Source organism: Lepidochelys kempii, chromosome 11 (assembly GCF_965140265.1).
Source record: "Lepidochelys kempii isolate rLepKem1 chromosome 11, rLepKem1.hap2, whole genome shotgun sequence".
NCBI lineage: Eukaryota > Metazoa > Chordata > Testudines > Cheloniidae > Lepidochelys > Lepidochelys kempii.
In genome coordinates, this window is record NC_133266.1 from 43,453,370 (window position 1) to 43,480,623 (window position 27,254).

Sequence of the window (27,254 nt, forward strand, 5' to 3'; positions counted from 1 at the left end):
TGCAATGGTCACCATGGAAAAGTTAACACTTGCTAATAGATACCATGGAGTTGTGTGGTAAGATACCATAGTATTTCCCTATAGGAAATAATGGCAGTATTGCATCTGCTGTCCCACTCTGCTATAACAATTGGAAAATATAACATTTTACAGTAATACAAATTACAATAAAATACCTCAAGTATTTTGATTTCACAATGAGTTTTATAAGTAATAAAGCTTCTCTTTAGACAAAGAACTTTCCACTATATAAAAGAAACAAGCACATTTCTAGAGGGAGAAGAAGATCAAAAGCAGTAAGAGGACTCAAAAATCGTTGCCTAAAAAGAAGGGGAAAAAATCCTCAATGGCCCAGGGCTGCTGCTTTTTAATGTGACAAGCATTTAAAAGTGTAATTGATAGAGCAGCTAACGTGGCTCTTGACCAAAGCAGTTAATGTGCTTTAGCAAAGTAGCCTTCATAACATGCCAAAAGTCATACTGATACATATTCTATTAAAAAAACCCACAACCACATCATAAAACAGGGGGAATAAAGATCTTAAATCAATGTATTATTAACATATAAATATATTTAATGAGGGTAGTAAGCTGCAAGCCTTTTCCAGAGACTGAAGACGTATAAAGTTATCTCACTGTGTCAACCAATAAAATAAAATGAAGCCATTTTTAAAGACTCTCCAGTATACTTTCTTTCTAATATGAGGCTATGAAAGATACCTTGCTATAAACTAATTACTAAGTGTATTGTCTAGCATTGAGGTTTATGGTGGAAAAGAATTGCCCCTCAAATTGGGGAAGGGGAAAGGGAAGAATAGATCATTTATCAAAAATTACTAATGCCTAAAGCCACAGGTCACTTTTCAACCCAAAGAATAATAGTTTCTCCTTTCAACTAAAGATCCCAGTCTAGTGTGTTTTATGATCTCTTCCAATATGTTCTTTTGCCTAAAGTGTGCTGTAGCTTCAGTTCCCCTCTGCTGAGACTTCTTGGGATTAACTCTAAGCCACATGTGTCTCTTGGTCAGCAGCAAAGCTTCAGCTATAGTTGCAGCAGAGGTCTTGAATAAATGAGTTTTGCAGGATGTTTACTTAGGACGTTGCTAGCATCTCTGAGGATGTATAAGAACCATATTCATATACTTGTAATTTGACACCATTTACTTCCTTCCCTCCCCCCAGCCAAAGAATATTGTTTCCTACAGTATTTTTGACAGCACATAATAAAGAAGAAGAATCAAGAAATGTGCACTTGTAATAGAATTATTATTGTTGTTTATTTATATTATTATGGTGCCCCTAGAGCAAACCACACTAGACCCTATACAAACATGTTGAAAGACCCAAATTGCTTGCAGAATAATTTCAACTGTTGTCAACAAATTCAGATGTCGCTAATATAGGATCATTTTTCTCTGGCCTTTTATAGAACACCAGCCCTAAACATGCTCCCATCAAATATCAGATTTACTCTATGCTGGGGCCCTACAATTTTAGGTTATGTGATTCTGTCTCAGCCAGTAGTTTGCAGGTCAGCAGTTTTACCAGCAGAAGCTGTTAGCAACTAGGAAGCTAACAGAGCAAAAGGCATTGCCCTATATAATTAGTACATTTTAAAAGGATATTGTTAACTTGAAAATCAAATTTCTAGCTGAAAATGTTGTACCTGTTGGTGTTGCTAATTAATGTAACTGAAGGAGATTAGACAACATTATTTTTTCAGTTTGTTGACTTTGTGCATTCCAGAACACACAATCATTTTCACTGTTTGTCGATAGTCAGTTGCATTTCCTGTCTCAGACACTAGTTAATACTGTTCTCATGAACACTCTTCCCCAGGCACTGCAAGACTGTTTACGAGCAAGAGTAGCAGCAAAGCTGAAACTTAAAAGGCATTAAGTAGACATGAGCTGAGAGAAGGGGTATGCTTAAGCACAGTTGGTAGTATTGCTATCAGATTCACCCAACACGCCTTTGTAAACATCAAGGGGAAGAGAAAACCCATTTTTAAAAGCTCAGGACATGCAATTTAAAGGTCTGCCTATCAGAAAATAGGGGTTTTTTAAACATTACTCAATGTCTGTAAATTCAAATTTGGTGTCTCTCTAAAAATATTACAGAACAGTTAAAAACATTTAAAGCCTGCACATTGTCATGTCAGGCAGTCGCACTGTTTGATGTTCCCAAGATATAATGGAGCAGGGTCTAACGCTGGGCAGGGAACAGTTTACCAGTCCCAGGAAAATTTTTGACATTTAAAAAAACAATTCCTGTCCCAAACTATGATGAAAAGTGAAATTTTCACAAACCAATTAAAACAAACAAATGGCTTGGATTAATCAGCATATTTTGTTTTGATAATTTTGAAATATTTTGTTTAGCTTTCAGCCTTTTAAATTTAATTGTTTTACTATAAATTATGTTTCTAAATGAAAGTCATTTCAAACAGAAAAATTGAACTTTTCATTTACAAAATGTTAAAGGAGTCGGGAATATATTTTGTCAAAAAATTTCCAAGTAGATCTAGATAGGTCCAACTCAAAGTTCAGATCCAGATCTAGATTCTTCTATACTTTAGAGATGTGTAGATCTGGAGCTTTGGTTCAGGTCCATCTGTAGTAGCAGATCTTTCTATTTGTGCATTTGGCTGTTAGAAATAGTCTTAGAATGTATGTTGTATTGTAGCTTTCCCTTAAGGATATGATTTGTTTCTCTGTCTGCTCTTAAAGGTCTTTGCCGACATTGTACTAAAACCCATTCTACATAATTTTCATTCAAATTCTCCCCTAAAGTTTTAGATTATAATCCTCAAACAATTGACTCAGTGCTCTTGTGCACTTGTGCACATGACACATGATCCTTCACCACTGAAGTCAAAGAGAGTTTTGCCATTGACTTCAATAAGCCCGTGTGCTGGTAACATAAGAGTTGCTCCTGACAGCATTAATCAGTTTCCTTAAGTAATACAAGAACTCTGGGCACACCAAAATGAAAATGATCCTCAGTTTACAAAGCATGCTGCGGCAGCTCTCTATAATTACATTTACATTTATTATAGGGGCATTTGTGAAATGTCGACATTCAGCTGCTAATGAAACACATTTCTTCAGACACATTACAGAACACAGCATATCCCCACTGTTTAGTACTGTACAGTTCCCAAATCTCAGTGGAGCTGGCGATAGGCTAATATTGACACATAGAGTGTAAGATGAGAAGAACTTCTGATGTTTCTTTGGAATTCTTTCATGTCGGAGGAGCTATAAAGTCCTTGCTAACATGCTATTAAAGTATTTGTCAATGTTATCTATTTTAAAAGTAATTTAAATTTACAGTGCTATTTTTAGCAGTGTAATATCCCTCTGCCTCCCCACTGCTGAAGCCTTTCTGTAAGTCTGAACTGTGTCAAGCTGGGCCCCAGGGTTCAAGCTCTATTGTTTTGCAGTGTAGACACAGCCTCACTCGACTCATGCTCTGGGAGTCCATCAAAGGGATTCCAGAATCCCACTGGTCAACTTTTTTTGTCCTCTGGATAGGTCAAGTTTGGTGGACAGTCAAGCTTTCCCAAATTGCACTACAAACAAAGGGCTAGAGTGACCACATTTTAAGAGGGCCCTCAGAAGGCTGGGATATGGGTGGTCTGTTTGTTTTCACACAGGAAAACTCCTTCTCTTGCTGGTAGCATGTCTCAAGCCTCTGGGATCCAATTGCCTCCAGACTTATGAGACAGATCCTCTGTCTATCAAGGCAGCCAGCTCTTTGAACCCATTATCTCCAGTTGCCTTCTGATTACTAACCATAGACTACCCTCCTTTTAAGCTTTACACTTCTGGCAGGCATTACAGGGTTAGGACAATTTAATTCCATTATCAGGATGGACTATCAAACCCTTCCTGTCTTGACTTAGAATGAGATTTGTGCACCCCACCAGAGACCTGGACAAGGATTCTTCAAGCTTACGATGTAACATGACTTCTACTAGAAATTGAGGCGGCAGCAAGCCATATTTGCCAAAGTTGTCTCCTTATTTGATACATACAACAGAACAGTGCAAGCAGCATTGTCAGACTGTACCTAATAAAAAGCTTAAAATATCAGCAAGCAAATGCCAGACATACAGTGCAGTAATACTCCTTGTTGTTTTGTGTTTGCTCACTTAACATTCCAGACAAGAGCTTAAAAGACACACAGGAAGTGTCTTACAGATGATGGGACAAAATCCAGCATCATTTACCAAAATACCGGCAGTTGTGTTTTGGTTTTGGATCACAGCCTGGAGAATTTTATCTGTTCAGTTGTGACTCTCAAATTGAAACACACTAACTGCTTTTAATCTGCTTCAAAGGTTTCTTGTCCTGCTTTTAGTGTTGGCAGTGAAATATTTTTTTCTAAATGAAAACACCCAACATCAGCAATGGAGAAACCATGGATACATTTTTTATTCCAAATGAAAACTGTCCCTTTCTCCCTCAGACAGTGTCCCCTGTCATTAACAATAAGGTCTCCTGCTCTTACACACTCGCGTCTTCTTTTGTCTTCAGATTTCTCCTGCCTCAGAACAGACTCTCAACCCCTCAATAATCCTCCTTTCCGTACTGGGAAACAAAATACTCTCCCCTCCATCAGTATTTCCCCCACACTTTTTAAAAAAAAACCTACCTTTCCCCTTTCAGTGGCCTCTTGCAGTGGTGACCCTCTCTTCAGCAGAGAAGAATTGAATGCAATTCCCCCCCAGGGCTATTCAGAGGTTTTGGGGGCCTGGGGCAAAATCTGAAATTGAGGCCCTCACCCTTCCAAAAATTACCATGGAAATGAAAGCGTTCAAGAATAGGGGACAGGGTGGGTGTCAGAGAGGGCCCAGGCCTATGGGGTCACTGCCCTCCCTGCAGGGATAGGGGAAGTTATACCATGGTGGGAGTGGCATCCCTGATCCTAGCTCTGGGCTCTCAGCCTGGTGAGTCTCCTCAGGCCTGGTGTAATGTTGACAGCACAGTGACAGTGAGATCTGGGGCCTAGCTGCGGCAGGCAAGTCGCTCCCTGCACTATCAGTGGCAGGCGTCAAATCTGAATGGCATTGTAAATCCATGCTCCAAGTCACAATGCGGCTCAAATTTGGCCTGGCCACCCATCTGTCATTTTGGGATCCCTCTCAAATGGGGTCCTGAGGCAAACTACCCCTTTGGCCAACCCAACTCCCTGCTGTGTGGCCCTGACTCACCCAGAGCCTGGTAATGCTGCTGCTTGTATTAGCCAGTGCAGGTAACTAGTAAATGACATAATACACTGTTTTCTCACTGGGGAGCTGTATGCTTCCTCTGCAATGCTGTCAGTCCAGAAGGTTGGGGTTAGATTCAGAACCTGCCTTTGTCTCACCTCCAACCCTCATGTAACAACATGGCCACCCACATCTCCTATAAACATGGAGTAGATAAACTACCACTGGATATCCTGGAGAGCCAGCGGAAGCAATTAGCTCACACATCAGGCTCATGACATTAATAACCACAGAATTAACCTCTTCTTCAATCATAAAACCAGTACAGGGATATTGTGACTCAATGTTGCATTAAATAATTACGAGCTGACAATATGAATCCCTTGCCTTATTGCTGCACAGCTTTTACCGCCTGTACATTATGTTGTCTTTCTTTACTCTCCAGCCAAATGGCCTGATTCCATAACTGTACTCTGTTATTTCATACTGTTACCAATAGACATGACCATTCATCTAATACACAAGTGATCTCTCCTCTGAAGTTTATGTGGAAAGGAATGATTTACAAAGAGAAACTTAAATGAATCGTGACTATCTCAAAACAAGATAGATATCTAAGGAAGTGGTCACAATCTCAAGTCATCCCACACCACAAGTGATGGAAAAAGAGGCCTCGAGGCCCAACAGATTGAACTGTTCATGGCAAAGATTCCCATTTATTTATTTATTTATTTGTTAATAAATAAGCAGAAATCTGTTGGGAAAGACTGTATGAGTGTTGATGAATATGCTGGGACTTTTGCAGAAAAACAGGAGGAAATTTACTCCATAACTCCTAATCCTCAATGCAGCAGAACATGTAACAGCAAGCACGTCTCAGTAAGGTTTACTGAAAAAATTAATGGACTACTGTAAACTACAGTAACATAAATAGCAATCACTAGGGTGTGGCCATTAGCACAAATAATACTTCAAAAAGATCAGTAACACCCCCCTCTGTCCTTCATTAACAATCACAGGAAATGCACACAGATCTCTTACTGTACATGTAGCAGATTCCCATCTGGAGTATCCGGCATTTCCTTTCTCCTCAGTACTGATGAAAGGTGATGGTAGCTGCTCTATATCATCAGCACAAGTTTCTTTATTGGCTGAATGGAAATTCTTACCACAAAGACATTAACCATAATATCACAACCATCCCTTTTGCTGATTTGTTGGTGCTGCAGAACAGACCGTCCTCAGGGAGAGTTTTACAACTGCCCCAATGATGGTTTCTATTTGTAAGTAAATTTATGGCCTGTGAAAGGCTTTAGTGTTTTGACTGGCAGTTTTGGAGACTGAAGTCCTTTCCTTTATAAATACTAGAGGATTTAATTAGCACCAGGAAGGCCCCAGGAAGCTGATTTCAAGAAAAAATCCTACAATAAATATCTTGTTGATCCGAAGACAACCAAGCTACTAAATCATCCTGATGGCCCAAGGCTACTGCCTTTAAATTGTTACCTTTAAACACACTAGGTATTTTTGTGTACACAAGCCCATTACTTCAGAGGCTACTACAGCCTCCCCAAAAGGGAGAAAACATCCATTTTGGAGACAGAAGTTGAATACAAGAGCTCTTGATAAAAGTATATACTGCATTTGCTTTGAAAAGTACTTTCTTTTTGTTGTAGGATTAACATAATTCACCTGAATTCAGCTGTGGAAACAAAAACCAGTTCAAGTACTCGCAGCACTGGTTTGGCCCACTCTCAGCGTGGGATTTTTCAAAACCACTCAGTGTAGGCCTAATTTTGCTCCCATTGAAGTCAAGCAGAGCTTTTTCCCATTGACTTTAATGGGAGAAGAGTTGGGCCAACACCGAGTGCTTCTTAAAATTCAAACTTTCTTCCTTGAGAGAACTTTGGATTCATCCTTCAGTGGCGGTCTGAACAATCTGGGCCTTCAGGCCTTAAGCAGAGAACAACTCCCATTAACCCAATAGGTCTAAGAACTCACTCTGGACTTATGAACACATCGTTGAATTAACTTCAAAAAAGTAAGCGACTGATCATCTCTCCCAACATGCAGCAGTTGGCCTTCATGTTATGTTGCTGTGTCTTCAGAAGCTTTTAAAGATACAATAGAACAACTCCAGGGTTCAGACTGGGTATGGTAGGAGCGTAGTTGCTGTATGTCATTGCTTTTCTTAAAATATATTAATACAGTGAAGCACTTCTATGCAGGGAAGGGAAATTCTTCTTGTTAAATATTTACAATGCAAGCACAAGATAAGTGAGCTGGTCCATAACAGGTCCATAACAATCAATCAGTCAGGTGTATTCCCTTCAGTTCTCTCACGTATACTAAGGAGTGTTAGCAGAGCAATAATATCCTGTACACATGTAGTGCATTCCATCGAAGGTTCTCAAAGTGCTTTACAGACATTAATGATTCTAGCCTCAAAACGCCACTGTAAGGAGGTGAATTTCATTATCCCTATTTTACATATGAGGACACTGAGGAGTTCTTTGTCTTGATCAACATCACCCAACAAATTTGGGGCAAAACAGGACTTTACAACAAAAACAGACACATGGTTGCTCTCTTACACACATAGAGATAAAGTACACACACAGGGATAAAGTACACTTCAAACAGTAAGAAAAAAATTCAACTGATGGATAATTTTAAAAAATGCATTCAGCAGTTTTTGCGCTTCTAAATAATTAACAAAAATATAAAGGAGTTGTTCTATAAAGACACTTACAAAACTCTGTTAAAAGGAACATTTATGGATATATTTGAAGTTTTTCTTTAGAGGACCTAATTTTGTGTTCCTCATGCGGGCGAATGTCCCAGTGAAATTCAAGGAAGTTTTGGCTGAACCAAAGGCTGCAGGCCAATGCAATTTTGTTTTTAAACAATTGTAACTTAAAGTTTTGGACTTCCTTTGGTCACAAATTTCACTGGTTTCTCACTGTAACTAATGTTGCTATCCTAAGCACAGGTGCTCCTGGATAACCGGACTCCTGCCTGGCACATTCAGCCTGCAGTCAGAAGCCTGTAAGGGCGAAGTTCTGCGAAGTGCTAAGCACTCTCTAATCCCATTGATATCCACGGCACTCAGTACCTTGCAGGACAGGATACTAGGTGAACAACATTAAGGATGTGATTTGGCATGGTACTTCAGCATGTTCCCAACTTTAAACCTATCACTAATCCCATTAAAGTCAAGGGAGGAAAGCCCAAGTTTAGGCTGAAGCACAGACAATTCTAGGGGTGCCTTGCATTAGGAAGTTAATGCTTCTGACATACAGCTGTTCTTGTGCCACTCTTGTATTGGATTAAAACTATTCATGGCAGAAGCTGAATTCCACCTGGTGGGTGTTTTACATATCAGCTATATGTTTCAGAGTGTATGTTTACTTATAAAAATGCCAGCAAGCGCTTAACTGCATTGTCACTTTCTGGTGAAGTAATGGCTGCTGTCACCCTTGTGACTTCACAGGTTACCTGATTTGTCATTAAAAATCTGGATCAAAGAGTTTTTCTAAAAACTGGTTAATAGTTTCAGCTCTTACCATTTTATATAAATCATGACAATTCAATAACTGTTCATACAGAAAACTATGTAAGAAGTTCAAAGAGAAATGAAAGATAGTCATCATTTGCTTTTTAAAAAATCTGTGGTTCTACAGACACTCGTTTTACCCCCACCCTCATTTAGCAGAAATGGGTGCCCCAACAAGAACCGTGAAAGAGCAACTTCTGATGTAGCTACAGCCACTGCTAGCACCTGACAATTACGTATTCCCAACGTAGTAAATCAAATGACACATTTGTTTTGGTTTTCCTCCCCTTAAGATAGATTTATTTTGGCAAAGGGGAATGTGATTGTGGTTATACTGTAAGGAAAGGCATGAAGCAGTAATATAGAGAGACTGATTAATTGCTTTGGCTAAAACAAGAATCTCCTGAACCTTTGTTCAGTACTCAAACTCAAATCAAATGGTTTTAGAGGTTATGAAATGTTCACCCCCCCAGCATATCACTTTCAGAGGCGGGAGGCGAAGTCACCAACCACCCTCCATGTCCTTCTTTCCTGACTGCTTGTCTTCTAGGGGAAACCCTTTCATCTCTAGTTTCTTACTTTAGGCCCAACCAAGATGCCTGCTGCTGCCCTCCAGGTCTTTTGAGAGTGACTGAATGACCTACTGCTTTCTTTTCTCTCTACCCCATGCATGCCTACTTCCTGTGGGATTGAGTGTGGGACGGGTTGGCCAATCAGCCTGTTTTCCATTTTTTAACCTCCATCAAATCTGCCAGATGGCATTTTCTGCTTTCCATTTCTTGCACTCGATCTGGTGACGTATGAAAGTGACTAGGTGACTTTGAGTAGTAAAAATATGGTCAAAACTGGAAAAGGTTATACTGTACTTGATTCAAAGCATGATAAACAAAGTCTACCCTGCCTATCTGGAAGAGCCACCACTGCATTCTAAATGCAGAACTATCTGAGAACCCTTTCCCACCTCCCTCATCTCTTCCAAGGTTGGAGACTTCAAACTGTCCATCCACAGAAGAATGCAGAGTGGGTGTGGGCATCTCATCCTCTCCCCAGAAGATTCCATCCCTCAGAGTGGCTTGTAAGCACCAGAAAACTGGAAGTGGGGCAGCAGAATCAGCTAGCCACATAATGATAGAATGGGGAACACAGGCCAGTCAGCTCCAGAAGACTGAAAGGAGTGGGAGCAGGCCACGCAGCCAGGGTCAGATCAGCTGAGCCTGTAGCATCAGGCAATGTGATTCCCCCTCCTCCACAGAAAACCCCAAAACAGGTATCAGGCTAATAATGTTTACTTGCCATTTGTAAAGTGCTTGCAGACCTAGGGATAGAAATGTGCTAACGTACTGTTATAATTAAAATATGCTTCTTATGTGAATCATTGGAAAATATGCTCCTTATGTGAATCATTCCATCAGTGCTTAGCATTCGGCTGCCAGATGCAGATTGTCCTAGTGTTCACATATACCAAACCCTGCCCCCTTCTCTCATATTTCTTTGTGTGTGTGTGTGTAGAATATGAATGTCTACTGCTACCTACGTACATTGAACATACTGTGGTGTCCTCAACCTTAATTTCGTCCCTTTAGTTAGAAGAGCCATTAATGGTAGGGGACAGCCAGCTTTAAAAGATGTAATACTTGTTTCCCCCGTCCCCAGAACACTTTGCTGCTATTTGCAGTGGAAAAACAACTTTGAAAAGTTTCCAGAGTAACAAGCATGCAAATTACATCTGTCTGCAATGGGAATAGAACTTGGAGTAACCTCTTAGACACTGTTTCCTCTCAATGTTTTCCAGTTGGCATGACTTGTTCTTCCCGTGGAGATTTAGAGACGTCTCACAGGTATGTCTGTTTTCAGAAAGATAACCAGTTATGGTACTACTTTGACATACCTTTCTAAGAAATCTGGTTTTAAAATCATTCCTAAACTATACTTGTTCCCCTGTGCATGCTAGTCAAAAACTACCATCTGCACATCTGTTCTTCATACATGAGTATGCCTCAAATTATGAAACACAGAAAGTAAACAACAGTATAAAGCAACAAGAGATTGTACTACACCCTGAGATTTCCATAAACTTCCTAGAACAATTCTAACCCCTTGGAAATTAACCCTACCTCATAAGCACCCAACCTCCTTACCCCACATCCATATTCTATTACACTTGGGATTTTCCCAAACTTGCAATTGATTTGTACAGATATCTGGTAATTTAGCCAGATTGCTATTTGTACATATCTGTTCCCTAATAATGTATGAATAAGTGGGGTTTAAAATGGCTGCTACTGAAGGGAATCAGCCATTTTAATTATTGCTTGGCCTCCTACTTCCTCTATCTTCTGCCTTTCCTGCCTGCCATTTTTCTTCCTGAACCTCAGTCCAAATGGGGTTGGGCTTTACTGTGCAATCCCTCATACTGCCCAATCTGCCTCTCCATGAACCATACTCTGTTCCCCTGAGGCACTGTCCTTGCTGCCGCCTGTGATTCTCCTGCTGCCCAGCCTTCTTGCTGCCATGCAAGTGTCAGGGGGCCGGGGGGGCGGGGGAGAGGAGAGACCAAACATAGAATTACCACAAAATAAAAAATCTTTATTTCTCTTTGTACAAAAAATGAAATGCTCGCTATAACCATTTCCCACAAGGTCTTAAAAGGGAAATCAATCCAAGAGCCTCATTAGGGTACAAGATTTCATGCAAATACACCAGAAAGGGTAAAAATACACACTAATGTTCCTCAGGCTGCTGCTGGATTACGATCTCCATTCCTCTGATCTGAAAGGAAAAAGACAGCCAGTTAGGGTCAGACTGTAAAAAAAAAAGATTTTGTGCAGTTTCTGAGTGTGTAACACAGTGCAAAATTAACAAATGAAGCCTCAACATTCTACCTACCCATGATGTGGTGGTGGACAATGGCCTCGCCCCTCTCATTGGTGTCTTTGAATCCCCTCCTTATCTATAACTGACACATATATGGAAACTTAGTGGGGGATGTGACGGGGCTGCACACCCTTGCCCAGGGAAGAGCAGACATGCAGAAGTCTTGCTTCAAGTTAGCAGCCTGCTGGAGACAGAGAGGAGGGAAAAATTACTTTATCAAATGAAAAGAATACCAGAAAAACAACTGTATAAAAATGATATCAAGCCACAACCTATTTCTTCAAAGCCAGCTACATCCTCAGCAGACCTCTCCACTACATGCATTGCCTCACCCAAAAAGTGTTCAGAGAGCTTCCTTACATTATTGTTAGGTTTCAGAGTAACAGCCGTGTTAGTCTGTATGCGCAAAAAGAAAAGGAGTACTTGTGGCACCTTAGAGACTAACCAATTTATTTGAGCATAAGCTTTCGTGAGCTACAGCTCACTTCATCGGATGCATACTGTGGAAAGTTTAGAAGATCTTATTATATACACACAAAGCACGAAAAAATACCTCCTCCCACCCCACTCTCCTGCTGGTAATAGCTTATCTAAAGTGACCACTCTCCTTACAATGTGTATGATAATCAAGGTGGGCCATTTCCAGCACAAATCCAGGGTTTAACAAGAACGTCTGGGGGGGGAGGGTAGGAAAAAACAAGGGGAAATAGGCTACCTTGTGCAAGGTAGACTATTTCCCCTTGTTTTTTCCTACCCCCCCCCCCCAACGTTCTTGTTAAACCCTGGATTTGTGCTGGAAATGGCCCACCTTGATTATCAAACACAATGTAAGGAGAGTGATCACTTTAGATAAGCTATTACCAGCAGGAGAGTGGGGTGGGAGGAGGTATTTTTTCATGCTTTGTGTGTATATAATAAGATCTTCTAAACTTTCTACAGTATGCATCCGATGAAGTGAGCTGTAGCTCACGAAAGCTTATGCTCAAATAAATTGGTTAGTCTCTAAGGTGCCACAAGTACTCCTTTTCTTTTTACATTATTGTGTTCAGTCATTGTATGGAAAAATCTCTCCACTCATGGTGCTGCTTGTAACCAATTCATTGTTAAGTATTATTACTGTTACACAAAATGACACATACAACAGTGGCCTCTAGGCACAACCACAATACAAATAAATAATAATATGATCCGTCAATAGTTTCAGGATTAATATCATCCTAATATGATAATTCAGTCAAAATTCAAGACCTTGACACCTTCACTCATGTGTGATTACTTTCTCAGCGTGTGGTCCTGTTGATTTCAGGATGACATGAATTCAAATTTACTGTTTCACTTTTCTCCACAGCACAATTTCTAAATTTCCTGCCGCTGAACTCTTCAGGACGACCAAGCAAAATATTTTCAGTGGAGGTCACATGCCTCTAGAACGTGCTCTCTATATAGCCAGACTGTAACATACATGTCATAAGATACAGACCAGCAACTTTTCACTCAGCACTGCTCACTGAAACACATTCCCTTTCATTCCCTTACTCACATTCAAAATCCAATATTCACTTGGCATAACATCCTTCCCAATGACTTATGAAATAAAACAACGTTATCACTCTATATATTCAGTACGTCCCTTATAATTAAAGAAATAACAGAAGACACGCATCCAGTCATTGTTCTGCCTTACTGGAATACAGTGCACCCCTATACTTACCATTCACATAGATTTTTAATATCATTCCCAGTATTGTTTGAATACCCTCCAAACTACCTATCGCTGTGCCAGTTGGGAAAATGGAATGATGCCATATATAAACACCACAACTAATAACAATGAGAGAAAATGTCCACTCCAACCAAACCAGCTGCCTGGTGCTTACCCCCATATGTATAAATTCAGCAGTCAACACTACATAAATTGCCTCATACAAAAATATTTGAACTCTGACATCCTTTCAACAGGTTCAGGGATACTGTTTACAGTATTTCAGCCTGTCCCCAGGTTTTAATGTCATAAATGTTTTCAGCTACTGTTGTAACCGCTACTCTCAAACTTTAACCCTGTGACACCGCTGGCATAGTACATTCCACTGCTGACAATAGCATGCACACTCCAGGGGCTTAACTGTCAGCAACAAGCACTCCAAAACATTTCCTCCTTCCGTACTGCAACTGACAGCAGTAAATTACTTACAAACTATGGGCCTGATTCACCACTTCATCATGCCAATTTTCGGCTGGTGACTTGAATGGAAGTCATATAGGTGTAAAACTGCAGTAAGGTGGGTGGTGAATCACACCCTATGTATGTTCAGATAATTAGCATCTTTTCCCTTGAACCGTAATACACTTTCTCCGTAAATGGGCAACAGAACCAATGAGTGTACACATTTCATTTAGCCTATAAAGTAATTTTAGTAGCTATCATCATTGTACCATTTGAAATATTCTCTGTTCACATCAAATGATTTCCCCTGTAATTGATGTCATAAAGAATATCTGTGTTAAGTTGTCTTCATTTCCACAGTTTTCGATCCTTATGATGATCAATTATTTATGTACAGACCAAATGAAAGGCAAGATTGTAATGACCCCTAGGGGTTTAATGGTATTATAATAAATCTTGAGAGCAGAGCTCAAGTGGGTGTTGTTAACAAAAACCAGTGCTGGGCTAACATGCTATTTTTAGACATATTATTTTTTAGAGGAAGTGAGAGAATTGACTGGGAAGAGCTCAGTTTCTATAATTCCTCTCCTCTTGGTCTGCCAGTCAGCTTCCACCATTCAGCCCTTCCCTATGAGGCTCCCGCCACTCTCATCCCTTCCATCAAAAAAGAAAATTGTACATTTATTGCCAGTCCTATCAGCCCCATCACTTTGGCTGCCAGTTTGACCTCACTGTCTTCATGTCCCTAGGCCTTGCTATGCCAGAAACTCCAGCACGGCATTACAATATTTGTTTTACAAAGTGCCTAGTCTGACTTAAAAATTAATTTTTGTAGCAGGTTTATTGTGAAGCCTGCATAAAGTTAGAGATGGGTTTGAGCTGCAAAGTTTGCATCTGGATCAGAACTTCCCAAAGGCTGAGGCTATTTGGACCTAGGGCTTTGTTTCAAGCTCACAATACTCTCACAACTTGACATAGCACAACCATTAATCAATATTCATAATTTAGAAAACATCAGACCTTCTTGTAACTCACAGCAGATTTTAAAAATAATTTCCTTCATGCTCAAGACCCCATTTTTCCTCTACATGGATGAAACTCTCATTGACTCAAATGACGCCAAGATTTCATCCCATGTATTTTCTCTCTCTCTTTTCCCCCAATTCTCTATGGAAAAGATAGGTCAAGAAAGATATATGTCAGATATACCATGAAGAGATTTACTCACCCAATTGTAAATACATGGGGCCTTATTTATACAGAGGCCTCTTTACACTACCCTATAATAATTTGTTACAGTAGCTTGCGTAGTGTACAAATTAGCAACAGATGCAATATAGATCTGCATCTTCCAACGTCACTAGTGATTTTGAGTGCCTTAGGTTTTGGGTGCCCATTTTGAGATCCCTAATAGGGACCCAATGTTCAGATGGCAGGTACTCAGCACTCAAATTAGGTATGCAAGAACTGACGCACCCCATATCACTAGTAATTTTTTTTTCAAATGATCTCCATTGGTTTCCACTGATACAGGGACAAATTTTGAAGCCCTTGGTCAGGAAAAGACCATCATTGGAGTTTTTACTTTCGCGAGTGCTTTAAGATATTACCATTTCCTTTAAAAAGACACATGCTGCTAATACAAATTCCAATGCACTATTACATTCTGACATTGTATGAAAGGAAATCCTTTCCACAGTGAGGGGCAAACGATGTGACCAAAAGTCACAAATTCCAAATTCTTCGGACCAAATTCTGCATTAAAGTCAATGGGAGTTTTCTTCAATTAAGGACGGCACAATTTGGCCTCAATTGATTTGTACAAAAACAAATGAGGCAACTGTTACAATTAGTGCCTTTGCCATTATATTTCCTTTTCTTTGCTTTCACATTGCTTCTTCTCATAATGTACTTGGAAGAAATAATGACTCTTGTAAATGTCAGCAAGGAGCTAATTCGAAACTATAAAGCAATCAAATCCAGAAAGCAGACCAAGATTTAGCCTACTTCAATAACTAGAATTTACAGTCTCACACAATGAAATGTTTAATAGTCAACTATTTAGCTGTAGTGAATTAGACCTTCACTGTGGTCGTCTGATCACAGATCTCTATGGGTGGAAAATACTATGTAGGAGCTAATTGTTAAGATTATTTATTACTAACAGCAGCTCACTTTTTATAGAAGTATTCTGTTCCTTAAAGATGAAAGTAGGGATGGACAAAACAATCAGCACCTAACGACGAGCTGAAGTCTGACTTTTAAAGGCTTGGATTTCCCTCTCTTCCCAGGCTCCTTAAATCTTCTTTTCCTCCCTGAAACCCAAGTGACCTCCAACCTCCTATCTACCCTGTTCCAAATGCTTCCATAAGCCTCTGTGTTGTTGACAGCCACTTGGCTCAATACCAGGCCATACACATTTTGAATAGTTTGGCAGGCAGGATGCTCTGGGGTGCTTGTGATCAAGGAAGTTCTAGAGTGTGGGAAATGTGCAGCATATGGCCCTCCGAGGCGGTCATGCTCCTCGCAGCCTCAGATAGGGCTGGGACATAAAGGGGGCTGGGACATGAAGTGAAAGCAGCAAAGTGGTGGGGTAGGGGTAGAATCATAGAGTTCAAGGCCAGAAAGGAGCACCGGGTCATCTCATCTGACCTCCTGTATATAACCCAGCTCCTGCACATGAACCCAACAACCAAATGAGATCAAAGTGTTCCAGCCCACAAGAGACTAGACTATGATGTGCCACAGGCAGAGACTAGGACGAGCTGAGGTGCACCAGTGCCCAAGGCCCCTGCAGTGGCAGAATATCCAAAAGATTAGGATAAGCACCTAAACATTTGGATTATTTAACATTTTTATAGATCCACAGATTCCAAGTCCAGAAGGGATCATTGTGATCATCTAGTCTGACCTCCCACATAACACAGGTCATAGAATTTCCCCAAAATAATTATTAGAGCACAGCTTTTAGAAGAAACCTCCAATCTTGATTTAAAAATGGTCAGTGATGGAACGTCAACATGGGCCCATCACTAAACGTTTAACCTGCCCCCCAAATAATCCTTCCAATTCACATATTACAGACAGTTGTTTGCCAGTAGACCAATAATAGGTAAAAGGCGTATTTAATAGTAGATGGTATTTTTCAATTTCCATTGAGTTCCCATGGGAATGCCCACAAACAGCACAAAGGACTTTTGCACCAGCACTTGTAAGGTGCATCAGGAATTGTCATAGTGCCTGGGGGGGTGACAGTGCTTGTGTAGTTAATAATGCTGTTGTCTACAATAAGAAATGCACACAGCAGTGTGGCTCACCAGATCCATTATTTCTGACAATAAATCTCAACAAAAAGTGTTGCTTTTTAAAGGACATCCCAGTCTTGAGAAATTATGTGGGCAACATGTGAGGACAGTGTAGTATGAAACGAGAAATTTTGTATGACATCCTGGCTCTTCATGTGAAAAATGGCCTAAGATTCCATTCGTTACTGAGGTCTGCAGGGCTTAAAGAATACAAAGTAAATATACAAAAGGCTTCTCTCCTTAGATAGCATTTATCCTCTCAAGTGTGGAGGTATGTTTGATTAATGTGTAGCAATCTAAGGGATAAGATGTCATGTTTGTGTTGCGTGAAATGTGAAATGACAAGGGACTCGTGATGTTTCCTCATGGTGCTTTTATGTTCAATTATCTTGGTTTTTAAGCGGTTTGTTTTGCTCCTGCTATTTGTATAGGCCCATGTGGATATTTTAGTATTTGGATCACATGACTTAGGTCACACAGGATGGAGTTTTGTATCTGGTATGTTTTGCCTTTGAATAGGTGCCAAAAGCTCGCTTTCCTATATACACATTGGACCATCGTGCACAGCATTCACAGATGAAATTCCCTTGTGAGGGTTTTGCATCGGGTAGAACTGCATGGCTAGAGCTGCACTTGCCAAAGGTGATTAATGTACTAAAAGGTCCTTGTGAATCCTGCTTCTTTAACTAAAATGAGCAGGAGTTCATGAAAAGGATACTCCAGTGCAGAGTCCATGTCCTAGTGGTTCTTAGAAATCCTCATACATCCTGAATCACAGACAAAATATCTGAAGAGAAGTATAATGGGCCTTCTTTGTTGGTACAATACAGTCTCTTTGCATTGGCTTAGCTAGGGGAAGGAGTCACAGATCAGCTGCATTCCTGTTTGATTTTCCCTCCCTCACCAGTTTTCAGAGTAATAGCCGTGTCACGAAAGCTTATGCTCAAATAAATTGGTTAGTCTCTAAGGTGCCACAAGTACTCCTCCCTCACCAGGTGGTAGAGATAGCTTATAGAATGTTTCCACATCGCAGATTGGAGGCTGAAATGCAAGTGTTTCTTTTTATTACTCCTTTGCTTCTGCTACCTTCTCCTGCTCCTCAACTCCCAAGGGCACTTCTTTCACCTTTTCTATCCACTCAGTCTGTGGTCCCAGCATATGGAATTCTACTGGCAATTGCAGGCACCAGGTAGCATTGTCTGGATGCCTCTCGTCTCTGCAAGCCCATTGTATGTGACTTGGTGCTGACGACATAGCTGGTTGTCCTGATAGTTATGGAGTTGTCAGAAAATTAGGCACTTTTCGGAACAGGCATAGTTAAAAATGAACTTTAATATTAGAGACTTCTCTTTTCTTCGAGTGCAAACTGTTTTATCGGGGCTTGTCTTGGTTCCCTCCCCACTCTGAACTCTAGGGTACAGATGTGGGGACCCGCATGAAAGACCCCTCTAAGCTTATTTCTACCAGCTTAGGTTACAACTTCCCCCAGGCACAAATTCTTTGCCCTTGGAGGGTACGCTGCCACCACCAAGTGATTTAACAAAGAATCAGGGAAAGAACCACTTGGAGTTCCTATTCCCCCAAAATATCCCCCCAAACCCTTACACCGCCTTTCCTGGGGAGGCTTGAGAATAATATCCTAACCAATTGGTTACAAAGTGATTACAGACCCAAACCCCTGGGTCTTAGGACAATAGAGAAATCAGTCAGGTTCTTAAAAGAAGGATTTTATTTAAAAAAGAGGTAAAAATCACCTCTGTAAAATCAGGATGGAAAGTACCTTTACAGGGTAACAAAAGATTCAAAAACACAGCAGAACTTCCTCTAGGCTTAGTTTCAAAGTTACAAAAAAACAGGAATAAACCTCCCTCCAGCAAAGAAAAATTCACAAGCAAAACAAAATATAATCTAACACGCCTTGCCTGGCTTTTACTTATAATTTTTGTAATATGAGAGACTTTTAGGATGGTTTATAGGAGAAGGAGTTTTCTAACCTGATGCTTCTCTGCTTCCAAAGAGAACACACAAAAAACAAAGAACCTTCCCCCCACCCCAGATTTGAAAGTATCTTCTTTCCCCATTGGTCCTTTTGGTCAGGTGCCAACCAGGTTATTTGAGCTTCTTAACCCCTTATGGATAAGGAGGAATTCTAGGCTACTCTTAGCTGTATGGTTATGACAGGGCTCATTGACCCAAAGCTCTTGCTCTTACTCTTGAGTATTAAGTGACATGACAGATCATGTGAAAATGACAGCTGGGGTGAAGTCAATAGAAGTTTTGCCATTGACTTCAGTGGGGCCAGGATTTCACCTATGGTTTTTATTTTTTTAGAGTAGCTTGGCAGATAATGGCAGCTTGATTATATGAATGGGGAGCTCTACTGAGGAAACTGAAGAAACACTGCTGGGAGTAGTTATAGATGCATGTGACTGCTATATGATGGCAGTTTCTGAGTAGCATTACCTCATTTTATATGGCTTGTTTATTTTTTCCCTTTATTATGGAGATTCTTCTCTAACCCCATAAAGCAGTAAAGGAATCCAACATACCATTATAAGATAGGATGAACATGGCTTCGTTGTATTTAATTTTGTATTTTTCCTCCATGCAATAAAAACATTTCATCATAACCAACCAAACCCTCTATGACTGTTCTTACAAGACCAGGGTTGTTAGTCCTGACCAAATTCCAGTTTAGATAATTATATTCTTCCTACCTAATTTCCACCTGCAGTCTCAAATAGATACACTCCTTGTCCTAAACTACTCTTGAGTAGCAGTGCTATGCACTGTTAAACAAGCACTGCATTCTAATCCAAAAGGTTGCTGCAGTCCAGTGATTTCTCTTTCTGTAAGTTTATGAAACATTTGGGGATCTCTTAGGAGAATATTATAGGTAAGACTGCTTTTAGATAAGCATAGAGTAAGGGGTGGCACATACCTGGGCCACCACAGAAGAAGCACCAGGAAGGATGTGTCACAATTCCATTCTGTGATCTCTTCTTGCTGTGGGAATGGTGTACATTCCTTGACTCCTTTTTGAGGCATACCTTACTCCCTCTCCTGATGCCTAGCTAACTCCACTGGTGCACAGGGCATGAAGCCATTATTATGGACTCTTCCTGCCCACCAGTTTTTGATGGGGAGGAGGGGAGTATTGGGTCCCTAGCTCTTGCTCTCCATCCCGCATCTCAACTGTGCTCTAGGTAGCCTTAACATAGCCATGCAGAAGAGCCAAGATCCCTTACACTCCAACCTGACTGCACTAGGAATAATTAAAATCCAGCCCTATATAATATGAGATATGTAATATCTACATACAAGGGCCTATTATTGTTAGAATATTGTTGCTTAGACCTCTACCCTTCAGATAGATTTGCGCATTACACTGCTTATATTCACCTATCACTCTAATTCTCAGAAGAACTACTGTGTAATAACAAGGAAGTCCATTTCTAAAATTCATAACAATAATTTTTAATCTCATTCCTGCTTGCATTTCTTAACAAAAGAAATGGTCAATACTACATTGTTCTATAAATCAATAAAGTCTCACAGTATCACATACTTTACACTCTTGAAATGCGTGCCTAACTCCAAAATGCATTTAGAAATTAGTACAATGTATTTAGAAATTAGCCATTAACAAACTATCAAATTACAAAAACATAATACAAAGGTCACATGCAGTGAATGCAAGTCTGTTTTATGCACTTTAGTTTTCCATTTCTACATAGAATATAACTTTTTTAAAATGTGTTGGAGAAATTTAATTTCTTATATTTAGAAACTAACTTTTTGGAAAATACATATGTACTACTGCATAAAGTTAGTAAGGTTTAATGCCTATACAGAACAAAAGAGGAAACATGTTCACACTTTCAGTTGACTCTGTGAGAGATGGAAAGAGTTTTAATTCTGGCTATTGCAAGAGAGGCCTTTATAATTTATAGTTTTCAACTCTGATAGATGTGCAACATAACTATAGGTTATAGAGACAAAACTTTCAAAAATGTTTTGGCCTCATCTACTAGCTGATATTAAAATAGCTCCCCTCCCCCCGGAATCTAATGTGAAAGCATAAACCTGAATCTGCCTTTTGTAAATATCTGTCTTTAAGGACCACTTAGTGGACAAACATAGCACAACAGGTTTTATATAACTATTCTCACTTCCTCCCTCTTTCGAAAAGGTTCTACGAAGAATGAACATCTTTATCCTTTCCCTGGAGGGACATTTTTAAAAACACAATATACCAATTTTGTTGTGTTGTGGTTTTTTCAGTATGAAAAAAAGTAAGGATGGTGGGGGAAGGAAGAATTTACAAACATCGAATATATTTTCATACTTTTTCATTTCAGTTCAATAAATCGAATGTTTGGGGTCCCAGACGACCTAGATCTCAGTGTGTCCCTGCAGCACTGGAACTCCAAACACAAAACCACAGAGATAGTTATTGAAAACTGGTAAATGAAACTAACTATGAGCCGAAAGTGAAATTGTGTGACCTAGTTTCACTCACTAAGCTAAGTCAATTGCAAAACAGAAACAGAGGCATAAATATTGAAAACTAATTAAGAGTTTTTAAAAAATTCTTCAATTGTAATAATCTAAGTTTGTAATAGCCTTAGGTATTGTTCCTTCCTCAGTAAAGGAATTGTTTTAATTATTTTTTTCATGTGACTATATTCAATTTAGTAAGCAACACATGGTTCATCATCACATAAAATGAAGCTTGTCATTTGTGTAGTTATCTCCTACATCCCAAAGAATAAAGATATATTTGTTTATCTGTGAAAGGTTCTCATCAATTTATCTTTATTCAGATCTCTTAAATAATTACTTATTACAGAATCTTGCACATTTCCTTATCCCACTAAGATAAAGTGCTGTCCTACTAGACATAAGATCACCACTGTGGATCATGTATGGCTCCATGGTACCTCTGAGTTCAAATGCATTTTAACATGGCACTCACTGCATAAAATTTAAAGGCAAGTACTGTGTGAATTTCATGGCTTCTGAGTATGTACATTAGGAAATTTAGCCCTTAACGTTTCTCATTGTTCCTTTTAACACAGAAAGAACTTATCCTTCCCTTTCATTGGAGTAGCCTTAGCTCTAGCATTTACATGGACCAAATCATCCAGTTCAGGGTGGGCTTCATATTCTGGTAGAGTGATATGTCATGAAAATTTACATGTACCAAGTTAATTCCTCTAAACTTTCTACTACTTTTTGGAGGGAGGTGTGAGGAGGCTAGAGGAGAGAGAAAAGGGGGTTGTCATAATTGGGGCTAGATTCTCTACCAGAATGGGAACTGTGTGCTTTAATTGCTACCACATCAGAGAAGTTGAACTGGGTTGGTATCTGTTGCTCCCACAGAAATTTTGATCTCTAAATGTTAGGAATAGATTAGTGGACTGTTCTGTTTCAGTGTTCTTTAACAGGGCACCATCAAGGAGGTCAGATGCCAAATGTAGGTTTTGCTAAAACAAAAAAAATGTTTTGCAAAAACTAATATGAATGGAAAGGGTCAAAACCCAAATCTCAAATCCAAATCTCTTCAAATTCAGTAGTATCTGTTTCTATTAAAATCCCTGTAGTCCTCTACTGGTATATTTCTAGACAGGATCCAAAAGTAAAAGGGTCTTTTTTTCTGAGGCAGATGTACCCAAAATCTTCTAAGAACAGCTTGAATGATTTCACAGCCTAAACCTAATCCAGATCTAGAAACATCCTGGATCCATCTCTAAATGTCAATAGAAAGGTTTTTAAAAATATATACGTTCCTATACACTGAAGGATTAAGCTACCACATGAGAATCAGGAAATGAAATTGACTATAAATAGCCCAGTTGATTTTCACTCTCCAAGCTGAATTAAGTGCAAAAGTAAGCAAGCAGCACAAGTGGTTGGAAGTGTATTTGATATTTAAAATAATTTCAGTTTGAACAATCTAAAGTTGTTTCAGAATAGTAATACTGCTCACACCATCTTTTAAAAATCTGTATTGGATGAGATTGTGTGCTGATCCTCTAAGGCTACATCTACACTGCAGTAAAACACCGCTGGCTGGCCCAGGTCAGCTGACTCAAGGTTGCAGGGCTTGGGCTGTGAGGCTATAAAATTGCAGTGTAGACATTTGAGCTTGAGCTAGTGCCTGGGCTCTGGGACCTGCATGGGAGAAGGGTCCAGCTCAAGCCCAAATCTCTACACTGCAATTTTAGCCCCGCAGCCCAAGCCCTGCAAGCCCAAATCAGCTGATGCAGGCCAGCCACAGGTGTTTTATTGCAGTGTAGATATACACTCACAGGTACAACCTAGCATTGACAGACCAGGGGAGATGGATCTAAGGTAGTGTTAAATTACCTTTGTGCTCTCCAGATCCTAGGCTGCTCAGGGCCACAGACTGGAGGCCAGCCTAAGCTACCACAGCCTTCTCCTTACAGTCCTATGTGTCTCAGTGCTGCCAAGACGAGAATCTCTGCAGGATTGTGTGCTGCAGCCACCCCCCAGCATGACCCCTACACCGGGGCTTATAAGGGGGGCCTTGAAAGGCAGCCATATGGCTGTCTCTGCATTGCCTGTGCCAAAGGAATCCTCTCATAGCTGAAACCGTGTTTTTAGGGCTCCTTTACGCTGGGTAAGAGCTGGAGTGGGAGTGAGGATATCACCCAATTTTATCTTGACAAAGGTCCCTTTAAGTAGTATGTGCACCTCTTCTTTCTTCTGTGCTTATTCTGGGTAAGTGAACAGGTGGTTTTATATGTCCATCATAACTTACTTGAAAGGACCAGAAATTCAGCGTTCACAAACTGGGTACCACTATTAGCAGTAAGACAAAAACTTTAGCACCTCTATGCCTTTCAGTATTCGTTCATGTACTTAGAAAACCTGCTAATGTTGCTAAAAAACTTGCAATGGAATCTAGGCTGCCCGTTCAAATCCAGCTCTAGTCCACAATGATTGAAGATTGCGACCATGGGATGGTCGCCTATGTGACAGGAGTTTGCTAGACTCCCTCCAGGATAATGGACAGGTGTCCACTACCACAGTTGGTACTAACTAACACGCTGTTAGCAGACTCAGTGGATAGGCCCAGGCACTGAGCCTCTTTCACACCTGCACATGGTCCTTGTGGGTCAGAGCTGGGGCACTATTTGGTGAAAGCTTACACTGCTGCTGGTCACGCTTTACAAATTCTGTGGTTTAATTAACAAATTAAGAAGCAATTAAATCTCACGATAGGAAAGAGTATTCTTAATTGAACTCAAGTTTAATATGTCAGGTAGAGAAATGGTTACAAGGGTTATTTGGGGAGGGGGGTTGGCTTCTGCATGTCTGAAGCAATAGTTGCATGATGCTCCTTTGTTCTTTATATCTTTAGTGATGCAAGGCACTGACACAAACTGCATACAGCAAGTTGTCATTGCTAGATACCTTCAAGTATCAGATTTAGGATTTCATTTAGAAGCGTTATTGGAATGACTATACTTTGTATTAATAAGCCATGAGATTCATCTGACTAGCCAAGAACATAAAATTAAAAATATTGTATTCCCCATGGTGATCTTTTGATCAGGGAATTCTCCTTTGCATTTTCCAAGACCTGTTGTGGCTACGATGGGTTGTCTTATTTGTGTAAGCAGCTGAGTGTGTTTGTCCATATTGCTCTACAGATTCCAATAGCTTTCACAGAAGTTTTAACTTCTTCAAACTCCAGAAGATTCAAACAGGTCACTGGACAACTGGCCAGTAACTCGAGTTTAACAACATTTTTGTCAAAGACATTTTTAGAAATTGGGTTGCTTAGAAACCTAGTTGGAAGTGACTGGTGTTATAGGGAAACCGAGTAAAGATTTTAACTCAAACACTGGTCACAAATAGATCACAGACAAGTGCAATGTGGGCTGATTTAATTCCACATACGCTTACCTAGAAATTCTTGCACACTCATACACTTCTTTATTTATTTATTTGCTCATAGAATAGAGCACTTTTCAGGAGTGTAGAGTAAAAAAACACAACTGACTTCCAATCTGTCCCTGCTGTCTCAGTAACATGTCACCTCACATTCAGCTAGAACTATGGCAAATTCATGGATCAAGAATGGCAGGGTTTGGGCAGAAGAGGAGTAAGCCGTTTTTAAAATTACAGTAGCAGGCTGCTACTTGGCCTTCCTTGCACTCTTTTATAAGGCAATACAGACTAGATATGGCGGCCTCACCAAAACCTGCAGCAGGCAAATGCTGAGAGCTGTTGCTTTGTAAAGCCCATCCTCCCAATATCAAGGGGAAAATGGGCACTGCTACTCCCAGCTCACAGCTCCAGTTTGATGGATTAAGGGGCAGAAACCCGTTGCGTGACAAAGGGCAGAAAATGGGAAAGCTCCAATTTTTGCCATTTACTAATAGTGGCAACATTCTAACACAGAGACAATCCATTTCGGATCCACTAACAAATTGTAAAGATGAAAGCTGGCTCCTAAAATGCTGTTTGAGCTGAATTATCCATTGCTTGTGCTGGTTTCAGGCTTAATCAGGAGCAAGTTTATTTGTTTGAGGCAATTACGAGTTGGTGGGAAAAGGAATTCTGTGTTATTTCAACCTGAACTGTATTTTGAAGCTGATCATTTTCTAACCATAAATTTCACCTGAAAAAACAGGCTCCAACTGATCATTACATGTCATCTTGCTAAGCAAAAAGTTCTGAATTTGCACAACTATGCAGAGAAATGATATCTTATGCCTTTGACTGAGCAGCAGACTGCGGTTCAGGTTGCATCAGACCTTTCTTTTATACAATCTATAGGGTAAATCCTGTATTGATTTATGCACCATTGTACCCCTTTACATCAAGAGGGCTGCTCAAGGTTTGAGTCAGTGCAGAACACGGCACTTTATTTGCATAGGATTTTAGATATTTTTCCCTTTTGTCTGTGGATACCATGACTGAGCAGCCCTAGTTCAGGCCTCTTGCCCCCTAATTTCCATTTCCATTTCTCCCCCCACCCCCATTTATTAAATGTTCTGATTTTTACAGCTGAGAATGAAAGAATGACAGCAACCTCCACGGCCACAAGCACTCTTCGGAAACACAGTTCTGCCAATAAACATCAGTCCGAGCCAGAAAAACCCGTTATTCTAGTCCTAGGTATCCCTGAACAGAGGTTGCTAAATGTAATGAACCTGTGTCTTTGTAGGGGTTATGTACTTGGTCTCTTCGCCCTTTAACTTGAGGTTCACTGACAGGTGAATGTCACAGTGTCACACTGGATATTGGCTTGATGATGTTAAATGATCATCCACTAATGACTCGGCTGAGACCATCAAGTCTCTGTTCATTAGTAGTCTATTCCAAATTTATCTCCGGGGACCAAAACCAAAAGTGATGTGTAAGGAGGTTTAAGTTACATGTTGACAAGTAGCTCTGAAAGGGAGTCCAACTTGCAGTGAATTACATGCTGAGGGGCTAGAAGGTGTAAATTGCTCCAGCTTAGACTCCCCTTTAAATTTGACCCTAGGTCTTCAGGAGAGGAAGGCTCTTGGGCATTTACACAATAATGGACCTCCTAGGACCCTCTTGATTTTAATTTTCTGTGAGCTCAGAGAGCTCTGCCATTTCTACAGCAGTGAAATCAGTCTTTATCTGTGATTTCTAGGACAAGCCCTTGTTCAGCATTCTTATCACTTTCCTGTCCCTGATTTGATTTTCTCTTTGCTCCTAAATTCAATTTTCTAGCAAATGATATCAGCTTCTTGTAAAGCGTCCCTTTGAGCACATACAGTACCCTGCATTCCTTTGTGATATAAATTGCTCATCAAGTTTGTTCAGCACCAAATCACAATTGTCGTTGTATACTTCCTCCCTGAATACGAAGCAATGTGAAATGTTTTCTGCTTGTTTGCCCATTCCATAGGTAAGGGAGTTATTAAGCTGGACTTTTCTTCTGCTCTCCACAGGAGCATTTCAGTGATTTGATAACAGTCAAAACAGAGCTTGGTGTCAGAGAATGCTACAGATTGGTCAAAACTGAAGCTCTCTAGAGGGGTAAATCTGAATTTATTATATTATTGCTTTTGCTCTCTCTCATCCCGCCTCCCTCCAGTCTCACGTCGTGGAATACATTGAGCCAAGA

The 27,254-nt window shown here is 40.2% G+C and overlaps 1 long non-coding RNA gene across 2 annotated transcripts in view; it reads right to left on the reverse strand.

Annotated features, from left to right (window-relative positions):
- Nucleotides 1-11,345: 11,345 nt before the first annotated feature.
- Nucleotides 11,346-27,254, reverse strand: part of LOC140895676 (uncharacterized) — an 87,571-nt gene continuing 71,662 nt past the window's right edge. The window contains exons 3-4 of one of the 2 annotated variants that reach the window (XR_012154306.1): nt 11,657-11,825; nt 11,346-11,539 (exon numbers count right to left, since the gene is read on the reverse strand). This is a non-coding gene — a long non-coding RNA (uncharacterized lncRNA). Of the gene's footprint in view, nt 11,540-11,656; nt 11,829-27,254 lie in introns of both variants that reach the window. The other variant, XR_012154305.1, reaches the window with a different exon arrangement.